Source organism: Eleginops maclovinus, chromosome 13, assembly GCF_036324505.1.
Source record: "Eleginops maclovinus isolate JMC-PN-2008 ecotype Puerto Natales chromosome 13, JC_Emac_rtc_rv5, whole genome shotgun sequence".
NCBI classification, from domain to species: Eukaryota; Metazoa; Chordata; class Actinopteri; order Perciformes; family Eleginopidae; genus Eleginops; species Eleginops maclovinus.
In genome coordinates, this window is record NC_086361.1 from 24,091,631 (window position 1) to 24,112,898 (window position 21,268).

A 21,268-nucleotide genomic window follows, 5' to 3' on the forward strand; every position below is an offset into this window, starting at 1 on the left:
TAACTACAATACTGTCTTATTCTGAAAACCGTTTTACGTTGAAACTGTTTATTTTGTAACCGGATGTTGTCTTTAGCCTCAGATAGCAGGTAGCTAATATTGTATTGTATATATGAGTAGAGGGAGAAGGACGCGTGGAGTTACATACTGAACACACCGCCTCTACCTCTCACTCATTGATGCTGCAATAAAACTATCGCGTGTTTAATACCTGATGAACCTCAGAAGGATTGCATAATAGAATATCGTAGGTGAGCTTCAGGACTTCACTAACAAGATGGCGACGGTGACGTCATAAGAGGACCCGCCCTCGACGACGTCAGCCTATAGAAGAGTCCGGAGAACCCCATGTGACAAGCGGCCAACAGGATCCAGCCCCCCGCTACCAACCAATGAAAGCACGAGACCGGAGCGCGTCTTATTTTGAAGTTGTTTATTGTATGGTCGGAAAGAGGTGGTTCTAGACAGTAACTACTGCTGAGCTCCACTCAGTCAGCGGCCTGTGGACTCGTGTACCGGGCGATGAGTTACAGCTGTGAAACGTTTGTAATCCTACTGCTGCATCCTTTTATTAAACACTCCTTTTAAAACTTATATGAGGAGCTTCACTTCGTTTTCTTTTACATCTACTCCTGGGCTTCGGATAAAAGAACATTTCCTACAGTTCCTGAACTGTTTACTGACTCCTTTGTGATTCAGAGGCACAGAACAGACTCCAGTCATTTACAAAGGGACAAATGAAGTGCACAAACATCCCGTATACAAGCATTACCCCCAGGCCATTACTCCGGGGCAGGATGAAATGCGGAGGGCGATAAAAACTCCATGTTGGCGACTTTAGTGAAGAGTGATTTAAGGAGGAAGAGTTTCTCCCCCGGTATCAGTCAGCTCGATGAGCCGCAGGACAGAAGCAATTACACCCAGAGCCGGAGTAACACAGGAAATAAAAACATTACTATAAAGACGCTGCGTGACTTGTGCGCGTTAAACCCTGGTCTGAAGAGGAGTAATTGCATGGCGTGTTATTTATGAACCAGAGGTAAACACGTCTGTAAACACCTCCACCTTCACAGTTTTGCATTTAAATTGGAATATTTAACCGTACGTATTGTGTAAATCACATGACGCTGTAGTTCCTTCATTTATCCTCGGTGAGTCTGCCTTTATTTGTGCATCTGCAGAGAGTGGATTGTGTTTCTGCATGGCTGCCGACGCTGTATAAATGTTAACGTGCAGCCAATTACATCTGAAGCGTGCAGGACAAATGATATTTAAAGAACAGTCGTTTCCAGCTCTCACTGAGATAAATCTGAGGATGCATTTTAATGAAGATGGAACCAAGTGTTTTTATGTTTGTCTTTTCTAAACGCTGGTTGTGAAACGGGCTCCGGGACTCCTGGCAATGGATATATAGAGCATTATTTCAAGTAACTGTTCTTCATTGACTCTAAAATGTTAGACTAATACCGACTGGACAATCTAGATAATAAGTGTGTGTGTGTTAGCCTAGCTTAAAACCACACCGACACTCCGTCTCAATTTGCATATTTCTGTATTAACTCGTGCTATTTTCTGTACCAGGTTAATTCACACTGACGGATATTGCAGGAGATGGGGCCTTCATAGCGGTCAGTGTGTGTGAAAGACTGATGCTGGACACAATCGGCTGCCATCTTGGCTACGTAGCATTAGCTGAATTTAGCTTAAAGGTGAACTGTTTTTTTCTGTAGTTGATAAAGACACTAATATACTCTCGTCAAAAAGAAGCCAATGTAATTTGTAGTGGGTTAATAGAGCAGTGTGTAATGATTTGGTACTGTGAGCAATAATGCTGTTAGCTAACCAGCTAGCTAATCCTAACAAGCTAGCTAACAGCAGCCATGTGTTTTTTGAGACAATGCTACCCTGTGGATATTTACACTCTGCAAGTACACAGTACAAGTATTCACTGTGTGCAATACGGCAGTGTAAAGTAGTGTGGCTCACAGTGTTATCTTATAGTAACCAAACCTAAGTTTATATCTTAAATAATTACCCAAACATTAAAAAAAAACAGTTATTTAATTCAGGTTTCTTCACAGACATTGTGAGGCCCGGAGATAAACCAATTGGAAGTCGTTCACTTCCTAAAGTCTTATATTTGGACATTACACTATATACAGAGGATGAATGTGAAGAGGGGTTAGAGACGTTTGGGTCAATGGGTTCAAGCTTAAAAATATTATTTGTGACGCTAATATCTCTTTCAGTTCTTCTGCAATAAAAAGTGTTGACTGAAAACCGTCCCTTCAAATGTTTGTCATATTTTATAATTACCAACTTACTGTTAGCGTGCACGCTTGACCCTGAACGCTAAATCTTAAAAAGATGCTATTTGCAGAAGAAGAGTCAGAGGATATTCAAACAACACACACACACACACACACACACACACACACACACACACACACACACACACACACACACACACACACAGTATAAGCATCAGCAAGGTTAATAGATGTCATGGAGAGTGTGTTCATTAATCTGACACCTTCCTGTGCCTCTGAGCAGATCACATCGCCGCTCCGCCTCTCTGACTCTCAGGACGCTTCAGTCACGTTCTCACAGATATCCTCAGAAAAAATGCAGATGTCTGACTTCCAATTCCCTTTAAAAGGGTGAAAAGCGATTTGTAGAAGTTGCAGCTCTCTCTGCGTGATGGATGGGCTGTCATCCTCCCACAGTGCATTGCTTCGCTCTCTTTATGGACGCCTCACTGTGAGCGGCACGCTGTAGTTTTTCTCTCTTATCGTAACGCCGCTGCTTCCGGCCGCCTCACATAAACAAACACTGAAAAATCACGACTTTGAGACGAGGAAAGTCAGGAGATAGAGCTCATATACGAGGAAATCATCTTCACCAGAGGTGGAGGAGGGAGTCAGGTCTCTTGTTCAAGGAGAACAGTAAAAACAAATTGAAAAACACTCAAGAAATCAGGGCGATTAACACGGCTGCGTGCAGAAATCATGTGCAGTTTCACCAGAAGCAGCTTGTTCATTATGCGTTTTAGTTCCTTATATAATACTGGTCTTTGTGCCGGTCCCTACACGAGTCTGCTGTCATCAGAAATTACTGACATGGTGTTACATGAGAGAAATGAATGCATGTGTATGGAAATTGCTCTCTGCAGATACTGTATGGTTTGTGCAAAACATGGAAATCAGAAAGTAAAATTAAATCTGAGTCCCGTGGCGGGGGAATGTACAGTGTAACAGCAAAGGTGACATATAGTGACATCACCATGGAACACTTGTGCTCCTATTGGTTATAGCGCTTCCTCCAATACCTTGCACTGATAGGCTAAGAGGCGGGACCTCCCTATATGATGTCTGTATGGCTGGGTGAAACAGCAGCAGAATAAAAAAGCAAAGAGACAGAGTATATTGCACATGCGTGTAATATTCTGTATTGTGTGGCATGGTTTGAAAACAAACTCATAAATCAAAAAAGTTAAATAAAAAATGTGGTGAAAGCTTTTGGACAAACAGAGACATACATTTTTATTCTGGAGTCACTGGTGCAGCTGCTGAGTGACACGTGTGTCTTTGCATCCAAGAAAACACTTAACGGAAACGTAAGGTGTGTGTGTGTGTGTGTGTGTGTGTGTGTGTGTGTGTGTGTGTGTGTGTGTGTGTGTGTGTGTGTGTGTGTGTGTGTGTGTGTGTGTGTGTGTGTGTGTGGTTTGAATATCCTCTGACTCTTCTTCTGCAAATAGCATCTTTTTAAGATTTAGCGTTCAGGGTCAAGCGTGCACGCTAACAGTAAGTTGGTAATTATAAAATATGACAAACATTTGAAGGGACGGTTTTCAGTCAACACTTTTTATTGCAGAAGAACTGAAAGAGATATTAGCGTCACAAATAATATTTTTAAGCTTGAACCCATTGACCCAAACGTCTCTAACCCCTCTTCACATTCATCCTCTGTATATAGTATAATGTCCAAATATAAGACTTTAGGAAGTGAACGACTTCCAATTGGTTTATCTCCGGGCCTCACAATGTCTGTGAAGAAACCTGAATTAAATAACTGTTTTTCAAGTGTGTGTGTGTGTGTGTGTGTGTGTGTGTGTGTGTGTGTGTGTGTGTGTGTGTGTGTGTGTGTGTGTGTGTGTGTGTGTGTGTGGTGTGTGTGTGTGTGTGTGTGTGTGTGTGTGTGTGTGTGTGTGTGACCTGGTGGACATTGTCTCTGAGCTGAATCTGTCCCTGCAGCAGCTTATCAGCTCTGTCCAGAGTTGCTCTCTCTCCAACATCTCCATCGCCTCAGAGGAAGAGAAATTGCACCCGTGCAGTTAATAAGAATAAAACATATATTACAAACAGAGACGTCTCTGCTGGGTGTGTGTGTGTGTGTGTGTGTGTGTGTGTGTGTGTGTGTGTGTGTGTGTGTGTGTGTGTGTGTGTGTGTGTGTGTGTGTGTGTGTGTGTGTGTGTGTGTGTGTGTGTGTGTGTGTGTGTGTGTGTGTGTGTGTGTGTGTGTGTGTGAGATGGTGATCTGAGGTTGGACCCCCTGATGAACAGCGTGCTGGCCCCTGCCCTCCTCCACAAAACCAAACAAATATTTATTTCCTTTGCGTTATCCCGCCAGTGTCACGGGTGCATATTGAATTCCTGACAGCAGCGTGGCGGTGTCTATGGAAGGTAATTACATATTGAATGTTCCCTTTCTTCATTCAGCTCCTGGAGGGGAAAATCCATCTGTTACGCCCAGAGATTGTGCGGAGAAATCATGTTTCCTCAAGCCCTCAAACACAGCCATTTACATCGATATCAAAACAGGTGGAGCAGCGCGGGATATCTGCTGCACGGCAAATTAACTCCTGCCAATGCTGCACGCGTGAAATAAGGACGATGTTCTATTACAGGGCCGGGGAAAAGGGAATATGATTTAATAGAAAGATGTTGTGTTGTGTTAGAGGAAACGCTCTCAGAGACCTGCCTGGCAACACGGCGAGGAAGAAGTGAATGAAGCCGGACACGTGCAGGCGTTGTGAGCAGCAGTGAGAGAGACACGGTTGGCACAGCTCTGCTAAACTGAGAATAAAGGGTTTAAAGTGATAAGAGAGGAAACTGAGGCACGTTTACACACAGTCATATCAAAGGAATGGTAAAATATGTGGAAAACACTCAATTTGAGTTTCAGAGAGCTGGCTTCATGAGGTCGTTAGCCTAGCTTAGCTTAAAGACTGTTAGCAGGGGGCTAGCATGGCTCCATGAAAAGTACAAAATCATGTGTACCAACCTCCCTGAAGGTCACACACTGAGCAAAAGCCTTAAAGAATGTAGTGTGTGTGTGTGTGTGTGTGTGTGTGTGTGTGTGTGTGTGTGTGTGTGTGTGTGTGTGTGTGTGTGTGTGTGTGTGTGTGTGTGGACAAATAGAGGTCTGGTTCTGTTATCCAACCTCACTTTGAAACCAGTGCATGTTAGATTCAGACATATATATTTTAAATGGTTACTACCACTTTAAAAAAGTTAAATAAATATCAAATAATCAGGAAAATAAAAATAATTAAACATATAAAAAAATACTTCAAAGAATAACAGAAAATAAATAACAACATTTATTTGTACTATTATGCTGTTTAATAGACATGCATACAGTAGCTGTCTGTGTCTGTCTGTTATAGTAGTGCTATAATGTATACGTGTGTACGACCTGTGTGTGTGTGTTTGTGTGTGTGTGTGTGTGTGTGTGTTTCTAATTGAATGGCAGAGTAACGATGCCTCAGTGTTCATTTATTGTCTCTCTGTTCAGCTGCTCTCTCTCTCTTTCTCTCCCCCTTTCTCGTTCTCTCTCTCTCTCCCTCTCTCTCTCACACACAGCTCTTCACTCTGTATTGTGATTGCTCTTTTATGGGATGGAGGAACACTTTTCATTTCTGTGTCAGTCATTCTCTCTTCAAGCAGCATTTCTCTCAAATGGCAGAGCCACACACACACACACACACACACACACACACACACACACACACACACACACACACACACACACACACACACACACACACCTTCAGCTATGTTCATATTCATTTCCTCCTGATTATGTCTTCCTCGTGTCTCTGATTACTCGCAGACAGCGCACTGGGCCCGCTCATTTCAGAATACATCATAAACAATTTACACGTCATTAGTTTTGTTTTGATCATATTTGTTTGACGAAATGTCTCCCTGCACGGAGAGTGCCGGGGTTATTTACCCCATTTAGAGGCCGGGAACACCATGCAGGGTGCGCTGTGTTGCAGTGTGTGATTAATTGCCATGTGCACAACTTTGAACGAGGAGAGTGGAAGTGTGTGTGTGTGTGTGTGTTTGTGTGTGAGGGATGCTTGTGTTGCTTCTTTTATTAATCTATCAAGGTAAGAGTGTGTCATTAAATACAAATGCTGGTGATTTTATGTATTTAATCTCACATACAAATGCAAAAAAACATACGTGTGTGTGTGTGTGTGTGTGTGTGTGTGTGTGTGTGTGTGTGTCCTGCAGAGGGCAGTATATCTAGCAGCACACACAGGCTGATGTAATCCAGAGCAAACACAAAGCCAACTCCTCTCACATTAACATGCAAACAGAGTATGAAGCGTGTTTTAAAAATCCACACGGGGTCATTCTGCGTGTGATCGGAGAGGAAAAAGCTTTCAAACACAACACACACACACACACACACACACACACACACACACACACACACACACACACACACACACACACACACACACACACACACACACACTCGTTAATGTTCTTTCCAAATAAATCAGGGAAGGAAACAGAAGGTAAAACCCCCCACTCAAAAAACATGTGTAGACACAGGAGAGGCACTGACACTTCTCTTTGAAACTGAGAGGACCAGAGCTTCATGCAGAGTGGGAGGAATGGTCATTATGTCTACTGTCACTCACTCCTCTACGGCCTCAGCTCCCTCCCAATAGACTCTATCTGCAGCCCCCAGACTCCTCACACACACCACATCCCCCCAGTCCTCAAAGACCATCACTGGCTTCTAGTCTCCCACCGCATCAACTACAAGATACTACTCCTCACCTACTAAGCCCCCCGCCTATCTCACTGACTTCACCCCCCACTGTCCCTCAGATCCAACTCAGCCGGTCTCCTACCCCACCTCCGAAGTACGAACTCCACAGATTCAGAGACAGAGCCTTTCCCGTGGCAGCTCCCAGGCTCTGGATTCCCTCCCCCAAGATCACTGTGAGTCTGAGACCCTCACACTCTTCCAGTATTGCCTCAAAAGAATCCCCCCACCTTGACCCTCACTTAAGAGAAGCGCTCTAAATATATAATTTAATATTATTCAGAACAACAACAATGAGAATCTTCTAGAACAAATACTTATTTTATTATTACTAAAAGCAGAATCCAGATGTAAGACTCCAGCTGCTCACCTGGTTGTTACTCTAAGGGTTAAAAACTCAAACTCATTCCACAGGCCACAGCATCAACATGCCATTAGCTGGACGCAGTAATCCCGTCCAGGTTTAGATGTGTTGTCTCGTTCTCTACCTGTGTAAACAGCTTTACAGGGACAGTCAGTGGCTTACGGAGGGGGGGGGGGGGGGGCACACACCGATCCACAGCAGCAGAATGAAATGCCGGTGGCAGAGCCTCGAATCTGAGGATTAAACTCTGCAGCATCATGCACCTGCAGACAGCATCTCTGTGTGTGTGTGTGTGTGTGTGTGTGTGTGTGTGTTAAAGCTGAAGTGCATAGTGTGTTTTTTGCTGTTTTCCTCAGACTTGTAGTATGATTATCTGGCAGTATGATTTAAGTAATGTTAAAGCACAAACATAGTTCCTTTATATCCCAACATTAGCCTCCTTTAGCTTAGCGGTGGAGACGTGAAGTCATGTGACCGTGCTGTAGTTCCTTTATAGCCCAACATTAGCCTCCTTTAGCTTAGCGGTGGTGACGTGAAGTCATGTGACCGTGCTGTAGTTCCTCTATAGCCCAACATTAGCCTCCTTTAGCTTAGCGGTGGAGACGTGAAGTCATGTGACCGTGCTGTAGTTCCTTTATAGCCCAACATTAGCCTCCTTTAGCTTAGCGGTGGTGACGTGAAGTCATGTGACCGTGCTGTAGTTCCTCTATAGCCCAACATTAGCCTCCTTTAGCTTAGCGGTGGAGACGTGAAGTCATGTGACCGTGCTGTAGTTCCTTTATAGCCCAACATTAGCCTCCTTTAGCTTAGCGGTGGTGACGTGAAGTCATGTGACCGTGCTGTAGTTCCTCTATAGCCCAACATTAGCCTCCTTTAGCTTAGCGGTGGTGAGGTGAAGTCATGTGACCGTGCTGTAGTTCCTTTATAGCCCAACGTTAGAGATTATCCTGCTGAACTGAACGTGTAAGAATCATTAACCTTTGTTTGACACAGAGATTATTTTATTAACCACATGGAGAATCCCATTGGTTATTTTTGGAGGGACCCAGGGAGATGCTTCCTGGTAGGTCTACAAATATAATCTCTGCATCAGTGTATATGTTGTTCATGGTAACACAGTGAACCCTCCAGAGCAGACCCTATCACACACCTGCATGTTCAGCAGCTTATCTCTGAGTCCTGAACTGTAAATGAACGCTAACCGCGCTGACCGGCTATCAGTCATTACCTCGCAGCTCTGCAGGCCCAGAGATCAACCCAAACAGCCCACAGTCAGCAGGCTTAGCTAGCATACCGGTTAATATGTCAAACCAACATGCAGGAAACAGAGAGAGAAAGTGAGAGGGAACTGAGGGGGAAATATCAGCCAGAGAAGCCTGGGAGGCCATTTCAATACGTTCCTCCAATTTATCTTCCCCCCCACCCCCCCTGCCTCCAAACGCCTGCAGGTGCCGAACAGACTTCCACTGAGCAGTTTTATTTGAATAATTCCCTCCCGTTTTATATATAAATATATATATATTAAACCAAAATCGGGGGAGATCAGAGAAAAGGGATTATGGCTGAGTGGTAATTAGTCTCCGGCTGCAGGTTTTTTTTCTGCTCTGGTTGTGCGTGAACAGAATCAGAGTGGACGAGCGGGGAGGCTGTGGCGTTAAATACTGAGGCCACTGCTAAATGTACCAAAGCAACTTCAGGTTTAATGTGATATTTATGATAAAGTGTGTGATTTAAATTCACTGGTTTGCTGTATTGTTCCCAGGAGCTTAACATGCAGCTGCTTTTCAGCCTCTTTTAGGTGTTGTTTTGGTTTTACAGCCGGCAAATAACCACAGAATGTTATGGTGGAGGAGAGAAAAAATGAGCAAAAAAGCAACAAAACTACAGATTTACTTCCTGACCCGACTCAGCTCAAAGCAGCTCTTTAGCCTCCTTTAGTCTGCTTTTTATTCCAGGCTGTAAACTCAGTTGGGTGGAGACCAAATCTGGGTAAAAATACAACAGAATTATTTGGCTTTTGGTTTCACTCAGGTTGAACGGGACACAAACAATACTGTGTCTGATTTAAAGCAACTTAATTAAAGAGGAAGGATTCTGATAGTGTGATAAGACAACAGAGAGCGATCCTGAACCTGAAGCTGCTTTTGAGCCTATTCTAGGCTTTGTTTTGTTCTCCCAGACCAAGCTTTTTTTAGAGTTTCTAAATAAAATATAAGACTTGCAAACCCACGCAATCTTTGTGGTAATAGATTCACGCTTTACAAAAGTCACACAAGGAAACCAGACAATTGTTTTGAGAGCTGAAGTGAGAGGGATAAGTGCACGAAAAGCAGAACTCAATCAATGGTTATAAAATAATAATAAAACATAGGCCTACGTCTGAAACCAACAGATTGCAGGTCAGGGAGGTAAAGAGCTTTCTGAACATTAAAGCATGCATGTCACACAGAGACACTGAATATGACTGATAAATGAACCTGAATAGGAACTCTTTAAAGAAGTGCGATGAAGCCGGACCCGAGAACGGTTCACATAACACCACCCTCAGGTCTACCTCTCAGGTTAAGTCTCTTTTTTCTGAATCTCTGAGTGGTTCCAGATGTTCAACATCATAAAGCCTCAGATTTATCAGCGGGGGGGCAGATTGATCCTCTGCACTCCCTCTGTTGACATCACATCCAGCCCGTGTGCTGCTTATGCTGCGAAACGCAGAGGCTTTCTGCTGAAACAAGCAGAGCTCCTCGAGGTGGGACAACCTGCGCCGGCATCATCCATAACCATGCCGCTGATATAGGGAAAGGGTGTGTTTGTGTGTGTGTGTGGGGGGGGGGTTTCTTTGGCAAACAGCGTGTGTTTCTTTGCTGTAATTCATTCATTCAATCAGGGCAGTGCAGCCTGGAGATGCTACTGTATTTGATTCCTGAACCGGCCTTTGATTGTGCCGGAGAAAGCCCCCCTGTGACACTGAAAACAAGGAATGCAATTACTCTGTGTTCTCCAGGCAATTAATGCATTCTGATTCGCTGGGTATTTCCTGGGCCTCCCTCCTCATTAGTGATGATTAATCGCGGGGTAAACCTCGGTGCAGACTCAGACTTTAACCGGTCGAGCAGCTCTCGGGTTAGGTGTCAGGTTTTTTGCAGCGTTTTAAAATCAATAGGGCAGATTAAAAGCATTGACGAGTTGCTCAGGTGTGAAGTTTTCTCATTTAGCTCGGGAGGCAGACGGTCCGAGGCGAGCTTTAATTAAAATCTAAGAAGTCAGAAAACAGTCGGTTTAAAACAAACATATTCCAATCCTGAGAACTCTGAAGATTGTCCCCCCTCTTCTCCCCAGCAGTGGTCTCTTCCACATGGAAAACACAGGGCTGCCTTGGTGTGTTGTATAGGTTTTTGTGCATGTAAATGGTCTGCAGAGGCTAAAACCCCTTTTGTTTTACTCAAACCAAGTAGTTTTGTTGCGTTGTTGCGCCATTTTGGGTCTCCACCACCCAAAATCTGACATCTGTATGAAGTATGAAGGCTGTAAGACAAATCATAAACATTTAAATGCATAAATTCTGTGACATTTCCTCCTCTAATTATTTTAATTTCATAAATATCCATCATATGCATGTGATCATATATATATATATATATATATATATATATATATATGATCACATGCATATGATTAGGAATAGTTATATATATATATATATATATAACTATTCCTAACTTGCAACTCGAACTTGCACATCTGGAGAAAGATTGTGTCCCCCTTTTTCCTCCGAGAATGGTCTCTTCCACATGGACAGCACAGGGCTGCCTTGGTGTGTTCCCTCTACTGTAGTGTTGTATGTGTCTGTGCATGTAAATGGTCTGCAAAATCTAAAATCGCTTTTAGTTTTGTAGTTTAGTTGCGGTCTTGCTCCATTTTTGGTCTCCACCACCAAACATCTGACATCTGCATTTGAGTATGCAGCTCTAAGACAAGACCTTAAAGTTTAAATGCATGAATTCTGTGACATTTCTGCCTCTAATTCCTGTAATATCATAAATATCTATCATGTGATTCAACCTATATCTATTCAGAATCAGAGTTCCTTCATTAGTCTCGCAGCGGGGGAATATGGAGTAACATGAATGCAATAATTCCACCAACTTGTGACTCAAACTCTTAGATCTGGAGGACGATTGTCCCCTTTTTCTCCCCGAGAGTGGTGTCTTCCACATGGAAAGCACAGGGCGGTGTGGGGGGAGGGGGTGCAGGGAAGAGGAAGTTATCACCAAATTGCCATATCTACAAAGCTCTCCCTGCACGCCGCAGATTTCCCTCTTTAATCTGACACATACAGCCTGTAAAAGCGCCGCGGAGCCCGGCATCCTGCGCTGAGAGGGGGGGGGGGGGGGGGGGGGGGGGAGAGAGAGAGAAAAGATAGCGCCATGTGAGGGAGAGAGAGGAACCATTTTATTTGTTCTTTGGAGCAAACATGCGCCCGGCTTTATGAAGGGAGTTAAATCGTGGAGGTTAATTGAAAAATGAGATAAACAAAGGCAGTGGAAAGCAGAGGGAGAGATTGTGGCTGGCAGCGAACACTGAACCTCCTTCAGACTGTGCAGCCCTGATAAAAAAGCTCGGTTAATTGTCTCGCAATTTCTTCCACTTAATTTCATTCCAATTAGAGAAAAAATTGCGAGGAACTGTCTTTGCTCCTTTCATTGCCACACACGTACCCCACCTCCATAGAAAATAACTTTAATGGCTGGATCTGCAGACAAGCTTTCACTCTGCGGGGAAACCATGCTCGGCGGAGACGTTCCTGTGTCTCCGAACACGAACATTATGTCCCAAACAATCCTCACAATCTCTGAGTCTGCAGCTCGTCTGATGACTAATAACTGCTGCCGGGGAATAAATGAGGCTCTTCACTGTCTGCGGCGTCAGGAGGAGACTCCTTTCTGTGGGAAGAGGCAGATGGAAATGTCAGAGCACTTAAAGGTGAGCGTGTGACCAGAGATCACAGCTCTGCAGGGATTAAAGGGGAGTGGGTTTCTAAATAACAATAGGAGGACCCCACGCCGTCTTTGTGATACTGCAGTATCACATTACTATTAAATAAACCCAACAGTATGCTGTGCTGTTCCCTTTTCAACACCTCACAGATTCTGAGTCATATGTCCTTGTGATGCATGTACGCCACATTAAAACATGCTAACTCTTCAGCTGCTGGACAGGTAGAGTACTGCAGGTTATCGGAGGTTCTTCTCTTCAAACATCTGCCTGCTCTTTGACATGAGGTTTGATTCTAGAAAATGCACTAAACTAATGAGCTATCATTCCCCTGTCCAGCATTAGCTCTAATTTCAACTTTTACCCACTTGTTCTAACGCTTTAGATGCAGATGCTTCCCTTTCAAACCCATGTCATCTTTGTGAGGAACATAAAGAGCGGGACTGATACTCAAACCTGCAAGAAAACCTCGTGCAAACCTTTTCTATTGAATAAAGTCAACAATCTGTTCTGCAGTTCACTTCTAAACACCCTTTAGCTTTGACTTTGAGTCTTATTTCTGGCCTTGTGAAGAACTTAACCAACAAAAGAAGTGGAACAACTAGCAGCTTAAGTGGGAATGATGTTAAATTATGGGAAATAAACTAAAACAATGAGCTGTGAGGAGCTAAACCCCAGTGTAGAGCGGAGGGAGCTACGGAGCGGAGACACAACTGTCTGGTTTTCCCTGTGGCTACATTTAATTATTTGATCCTTTGTTTAAACAAGAACATTAATTAGTGCGGCTTTAGGAAATCTCATATAGTGTTTACTTAGTGTTAATGTTTCGCTGCCCTGGGGTGTTCCCTCTCCTGTAGTTCTATTGGTGTTAGTGCATGTAAACGGTCTTCAGATGCTGAAATCCCTGTGTTCCTCTCTCTCACACTCCTGACACGCCTCCATTGGACTTCTTTGTTTCAACACATTGTGCGTGATAAGCTAAGGGGCGGGACTTCTGTAAGCGTATGACCAATCACAACAGAGCTAGCCAATCAGAGCAGACTGGGCTCTGGTTGCAGACAGAGGGTGAAAAGAGGTGCTGCAGCACAGGCAGTATGAGAGACATGAAGAGCTCTCTGAACATTAGAGCATGGAGACATGTCCCAGTAAGATCACTCGACTAATTTCCATCTAAGATCCAGAACTGACTCACTTTGTAAAACTGACATTGGCTGCATATTGTTTGCAGGAGGTCAAACAGAGGAAGATTATATGTTTGCGTTAAAAGTCTTTAATGCACTCACACTTTCAAAAGGTGACGGCACGATCATTAATCCTGACATTTATAGAAGACAGAACATCCTCTCGTCTGTCTGGGGACAACCGCTCCTGTGTTCTCCGCTCATTCTGGAAAACTTCCCAGAAGAACTCAGTGAACAAGAAAATATCTTCATTTTAGATTTGTGTTGGACTTTGAAGCCTCGAGCCTCAGGGACGGCGGCGTGATTAGCATATGTTCCCGCGCACAGGATGGATCTGTGGAGGATATACATACATTAGGAAGCGTCCCATTAGAGGCGCCGCACAACCAACTGATTGATGCTTCCTGTTGGCATCACCTGACAGGAACATTAGTGTTACAGATGAGGACAGGTGACGCTGTCAGGACCATCCGTCTCCAGGTGACGCCAACAAAAAAACCATGCGAGAGGAGCAGGTAGCGAGGATTATGGGTAAAAATCTTCCTGCTCTCGCTCTCGGAGCACCTCGTGAAGATTAGCTTGTCAGCATCAGAGGAAAACACTCTGCAGAGACGGACGGCGATTCAATAATTCTGAAAGTGTAGCAGAACTCCATTACCGCGATAAAGGTGGCTAATACAAGTTCACCGGGTACATGTGACAAGACAGATTGCATCATGGGAGCTTATGACTTATTCATGGCCTATTATCCTTTATGATTGCTATCACTTTGGCACTAAATACAGTTGACACCGTACAGCACAGTGCTGTATGGAAGACCTGTGAGAGATGGAGGCATGGATATGTTTCAACAGGAAGGATTCCCTGACAGGACAACGGTTCATAAATCACTGGATAAGGACACGAAAAGGACTTCCAGTTCTACCTGTCTCTGCATTTAGAGATGCAACACCGTACCGCACGAGAATGAACATGTAGGAACAAAGTCACAAAACAAGTCCTCTACAAATGGGAAGCCTCGAAACAATCTTTGTTAAAAAATGTAATCTTGTTGATTTTTACCAGAAATAATCCAATTTAAATCCTAAAAGTCCAAATAAATCCTGATGACTTCCTATGCTGTAATATAGTGTGTCAAAGAATTAAACACAGGGATTCTAGTCTTTGCAGACCATTTACATGCACCTATGAAACACACAGACACCAAATAAAAGCATGTATAGACAAACAGAAGTGGTCCGAGTACAGATCCTTGAGGAACGCCACATTTAATATCTATTGATCCGTCCATCCAGCCGTCTGGGTAATATTGAATGATAAACTCTGGACTCACACATTGTTCTACGCTGAGAGAGATTGACAAACAAAGGGAGAGTGAAGGGGAGCTGTGTGTAGTGGCATAAAGGGGGAGGGGAGTGTGTGAGAGACGAGGGGAGAGTGTGTGTGAGTGAGAGAGAGAGAATCAAACGCTGGCTGAATTGGGCCCAAATATCCAAGGTTAATTTTGTGAGAAAGCTGCAGCGCTCAGATAAGAGCGTTGCTGCAAATGAGTTCTGCCTGCCTGGATTACAGCTAAATTTATGCAGCTTTCCTTATCCTTTCACAAGCTCCTCTGAAGTGGCATAATTAACTTGCGCACATAAAATGTGCACATTTTCTGCATGGTGGTAACATTCCTCATTTTACTGCTTTGATTTTTTTTGTCCCTATTCACGGAGGTACTTTACATTTTTTGCTTTTTGCTCAGGTTCAGAGATGTGTCATTGTAGTGGCAGGAGAAGAGCCTTTCCCCACTTAATCACTCTAATTACTCAATGGCTAAATCTCCGCCGCCATTATATCAGGCGCAGATAAATAAACAAACACAGCGCAGAAATTACCCTGGAGTGTGCGCGGCGCGGGGCTTTATACAGTAGAAACAAAAGGTGATTATGCAAAGCACATCTAAAGTGCTGACTCAGCTTTAATATCAAAGTGAGCAGGTCCATGCGTGCCGCCAGCCGGTGAACACCAACACATCACACCGGACAGTGCAGCTCTCCAATCTTCAAAGCGGATGCAAATATGCTAAGCTGCATTTGAGGACAGGAGAATATGCTCGGCTATTACAAAGCTCTCTTTTTTCCCATCATGCCGCGGGCTGCTCTGTTTATCTGCCCACACCCGCCCAAAAAAGCTGTCCAAGGAGGGTCTCCTCAGCAGCCGCCTGAAAACCAGTTTAACTGGCAGCCGTGACCGCTGGATTAATATTCACACACACACACACACACACACACACACACACACACACACACACACACACACACACACACACACACACACACACACACACACACACACACACACACCATGTAAAAATAGCTAATAGCTAATACAGAGCCGGGACACATTGAGCATGGTGTGTGGTGGGGGGGTCTTGAGGAAGAGTGATGGGTGGGATACTGGGGGCTGAGTGTGCTTGTATGATCTGAATGACTACATGGAATAATGAACTCCATATCTACGGCAGATATCTGAAGCCTCTGCTTCTCCAACAGATGCTGAGACACACTGCAAACACTTCAGCGCAGCTCTCTCAAACACATATTGGCTGCCAGTCTCGCCGGGAACCATGGAGCAGTTGGGGGTTCAGTGCCTTGCTCAAGGACACCTCGGCAGTGGTTCAGGAGGTGGACTGGCACCTCTCCAGTTACCAGTCCACACTCCGTATTTGTTCGGTCAATGAGCTTTGACCCGGCGACCGTTCGGTTCAAAGCTCATTGTATAGTGTGTCAATGATTGATTGCTCGTTAGGGTAGGCAGAATGAAACTCCATGTGACCATTTATTTTGCTTATGAACGTCTTATGGATAAATGGAAGACTCTTGGTTAGGGTTGGTTCATTGGGTAACTCTGGTTGAGAGTTACCCAATGAATGAGTGATATCAGATGTATCCTGGGTCAAAGCACCCATACCTTTAGCCATACTATCCAACAACTGTTGATTGAATTGCCATGATCCCTGGAGGACAGACTGAAATAACCTCAGTTACTATATTAACACATCCTTTAAAGCTCCACACTGTTTCTCTGGTAGAGTCAAGGCTGCAAACTGGAAGTGAAGGTTGATAAAGCTGCCGGCACTATGCAGAGCAACAGCAACTACGGTTTAACCAGAGGTGCGGAGACATTACGGGCAATGTGGAAGCGCTGGAGAGCCGGAGGAGCATCAGGGGATCATGAATCATCATTTTCACTGTTGTCTTTCTACATTGTGCAGTCTTTCTGCAGGCAGACTACTATTAGGATTTAGACTCAGCTCTTCCCAAGAGTCTTCAGCTTCCCCCCTCCTCTATGGGTCATCAAAGGAGTCCTCACACACAAAGCATTAGAGCGGCGCACACCTCAACACAACACCGTAAAGTAAAGTACCTTCAAAGAGTACTGGAGCCTGGGAATCCATTGAAGACCCTCCATAGATCTGCTGGGTGCATCTTCTAGTTCCTCCTTCCCTTTCCTCAATGCTGACACATCTGTGGACAACGGGACAGCTGTTCTGTTTGGAAGACCTTAATCTGTCAGGAGTTAAACACACACACACACACACACACACACACACACACACACACACACACACACACACACACACACACACACACACACACACACACACACACAGTCCTCCTGCTGGTGTTCAACAGTGACTCCTTCCCCGCTGAATGGTTTGGATATAAAAGATGTTATAGAAAAGCGGGACAAATAGTTCTTTAGAAATCAAACCTGCCACGCTTCACCCCCCCCCCCCGCTGTGACCATGGTAACAGTGTAATTAGCAAATGGGCTCTATCACCGTCAGCAGGACCGCACCGAAATTAATTTCCCCCACATTTCACAAAGAGCTGATGAGCCTGCGATGGGATGGATTCTGACGACGGTTAAAAGAGGCGCTGGTGATGGAGGCGATTTCCGTTCATAACTCCGGCGTCAAAACTCTGCAGCACACACTCATCAAGTGACTCGTGCTAATCTCCCCAATCATGTGTGCGTTGCATGTTGAATGAAGGCTGAGGATTAAACCCCAAACCTTTGTCACGCCTCTTAGCGTGGAAACAACTGTTAAAAATTCACAAAGCTCCAAATTACTTTCCCCATATCTGGCGTGATGATCTGCGTCTCTGCAGACGGAGAGGCGCTCTGCAAACCCTCCATCGCTGCCATTGTGAGGATGTTCTGTGTAATCCAGCAATTTCCACAGTCCGGATTATTTTATCATCTTCCCTCCTGAGAAACACAAGTCAGATTTCATTTACACATTTCATCCAGGCCACAAATAATCACTGCAAACCTCTTTATGAATCTGGGTTCATGCCCTAGTTCTGGAGATAAACTTTTTGCCCCCTTCGCACCAGGACACAATTATTGCTATTTGACTGAGTCTGTCCGTTTTTCAACTCATGTTGAACTGTCTTTAGCTCCGCATGAGGACACTTTTGTCGCTTGATCATGAAATAAATGGTGGGATGTCTTTGAAATGTACTTCAGATTCCATATAGGATGAATTTCTGCAAATACAAAACGCTGCAAGAAGCTCCAAACACAACGGAGACCAGGGGACACTAAAGACAGACGCACACAACGGAGACCAGGGGACACTAAAGAGAGACGCACACAGCTGGAGACCAGGGGACACTAAAGAGAGACGCACACAGCTGGAGACCAGGGGACACTAAAGACAGACGCACACAACGGAGACCAGGGGACACTAAAGAGAGACGCACACAGCTGGAGACCAGGGGACACTAAAGAGAGACGCACACAGCTGGAGACCAGGGGACACTAAAGACAGACGCACACAACGGAGACCAGGGGACACTAAAGAGAGACGCACACAGCTGGAGACCAGGGGACACTAAAGAGAGACGCACACAGCTGGAGACCAGGGGACACTAAAGACAGACGCGCACAACTGGAGACCAGGGGACACTAAAGAGTGACACACAGCTGGAGACCAGGGGACACTAAAGAGAGACACACAGCTGGAGACCAGGGGACACTAAAGAGTGACACACAGCTGGAGACCAGGGGACACTAAAGAGTGACACACAGCTGGAGACCAGGGGACACTAAAGAGTGACACACAGCTGGGACCGGAGCACTGGGTGACCTTCAGGATCGTGAAGCTGTCTCTGTCTCTGTCTCTGTCTCTGTCTCTGTCTCTGTCTCTGTCTCTGTCTCTGTAGTTGTTCTCCTGAACTGTTTCTGGTCTTATTCTAACGGAGGGACCACATGACTCCTTCTGATGTCACTGTGTGTATATCTATATATATCTAGCTTGGTTCCAGAGAATCCCATTTAGCCGCACTATATTTTCGATGAGTAAATGACTGCTCTATTTGGTTTGATTCATTCAAGCTGAAACGGTTCATTTGATGGATTTTATTCCCTGATCTTGTTAACCTGCTTATTTCCTTTATTATTTTATTGTTTTCCCAATAAAACGGCTCCTGTATCTCAATCGTTATCAGCCTGAGGTTTCAGGGATTAAAGGGTTGGCCAACTTCCCCGTCTGAATGTCCTCTGATGAATACTCCATTATTAAAACTACGAGGCACATTTTCCTCGTCCCGTTGTCCTGCAATCAGGGCATTGATTGCAGGACAACGGATGTGTTTGATTGAGACGTAATCAGACACTTCACTAATTCGACTTGAAAAGGAAAATCAGCGTTCACACAGCCGAGGTGAAATCACACAGACGTTCCTGAGAAGAGGTCAAAGTAATCTGCGCTGCAAGGGTCACAAAGTTTACTTTACAGAACAGGAACAACATTACCACTCATTCCACTAAGAGTCTATATCATAAGGGACTCTTTAAAGTAGAGACTCTACATACTGATATACACCTGAACATCAGCAGGAGAGGACTCTTTAAAGTAGAGACTCTACATACTGATATACACCTGAACATCAGCAGGAGAGGACTCTTTAAAGTAGAGACTCTACATACTGATATACACCTGAACATCAGCAGGAGAGGACTCTTTAAAGTAGAGACTCTACATACTGATATACACCTGAACATCATCAGGAGAGGACTCTTTAAAGTAGAGACTCTACATACTGATATACACCTGAACATCAGCAGGAGAGGACTCTTTAAAGTAGAGACTCTACATACTGATACACACCTGAACATCAGCAGGAGAGGACTCTTTAAAGCAGAGACTCCCGGTCTGGGTGGAGGTGCTCTCCCTCTCTAATCAGTGTCTCTAATTAGCGCCTCAAAGCTCTAATTTGTTTAGCAACAGCCGCAGATCAGTGTGCACACAGACCGCTCTATTTAATACTGTATGGTATTATTTTGTGGTTGTTGTGGAGGAGCTTCCTATCAGCACCCCCCCCCCCCCCACCTTCACTCAGCCACAACACACAGCAACAGCTTGTAGGTAATTGATCAGGCAAGTGAACTGTAAAATATTCATTTTCTCCTTCAACAGCCAGATAAATCTCTGGGGAGGGTTTGGGAGGACGCTGGCTGGAAGTATTGCTTATGCACCACGAGGCTGGAGCTGCAGCAGCATGATGGTGAGGGGCCGATAACGGGGGGGGGGGGGGGAGCTAGGTGTTGCTGCCAGTGAGGGCCAGTCATGCAATTCCCTGCTTGGCTTTACACCAAGAAGGCAAATCCCCCTGTACAGCCCCGGATTTCATGCTGCAGTGTGTGACCTGTGTGTGTGTGTGTGTGTGTGTGTGTGTGTGTGTGTGTGTGTGTGTGTGTGTGTGTGTGTGTGTGTGTGTGTGTGTGTGTGTGATTGACACTTAAGCAGAGTATTTCAAAGGCTTTCCTTTTATTTGTCAATAGAAATTATCAATGATGCAGCGAGTGGAACGGATGAGACAGAAATCCCTGAGGATACAGCGGGGAGGGAAAGGTCACTGTGTCGCAAAACAAAGGTTGTTTTTATTTTAAAAATGTGTGTGTGTGTGTGTGTGTGACTTTATTTTTTTCTGGAAGTGTTGTTGCATCCTTGTTGATGAATTCATATTTAATCTATAAATGCTAATGTGTCTGATCAACAGATCAAATGTTCTGACCTTTAATCACAGCTGCTGGGTGTGTGACCTTCAGACACACACACACACACACACACACACACACACACACACACACACACACACACACACACACACACACACACACACACACACACACACTATTTTGTTATTATTCTAACTCATTCCTCCTTTTAGAAATGTTCGATATTCTAAAAAAATCTGACTTTTTTTTCTGAATCCCAAATTTGAAATACGTCGTGTCATCACGTTTTTCCTAAAATAATCACCAGTGTTGACCTGAGAAGTCTTTTCCCCCCCCCAAAGTCTTATTTCCCCCTTGAAATCTGACTAATTTTCTAAAGTTTGGCTTTAAAAATGTCCCGCTATCTTCAGGACTCTCCTCTGGTGTGAGCCTGATCATTTTCCTTTTCAAAACTCAGATTTTTTTCTCCCAATTTTGAATTTCTGACTATTTCTTAAAACTTATCACTTTTTTTCTAATCTGTGGTTTTTAATCTAAATGTTGACCTTTTTAAAAAAAACTCACTTTTTCAATTTTCATCCAAAAGGGAAAAAATGGACTTAAAAAAAGAGCTGTTCATATGATCCAGCTGCACGTCGCTCTG

General features: G+C 44.4%; 1 protein-coding gene across 3 annotated transcripts in view; it reads right to left on the reverse strand.

The window, feature by feature from the left end:
• phf14 (PHD finger protein 14) overlaps nt 1–17,041 on the reverse strand; it is an 82,266-nt gene extending 65,225 nt beyond the window's left edge. For 2 of the 3 annotated variants that reach the window (XM_063899124.1, XM_063899128.1), the window contains exon 1: nt 17,020–17,040. The gene's annotated coding sequence lies outside the window, so the exon portion shown is untranslated. Of the gene's footprint in view, nt 1–17,019 lie in introns of all 3 variants that reach the window. The other variant, XM_063899126.1, reaches the window with a different exon arrangement.
• Between the last annotated feature and the right edge of the window lie 4,227 nt (nt 17,042–21,268).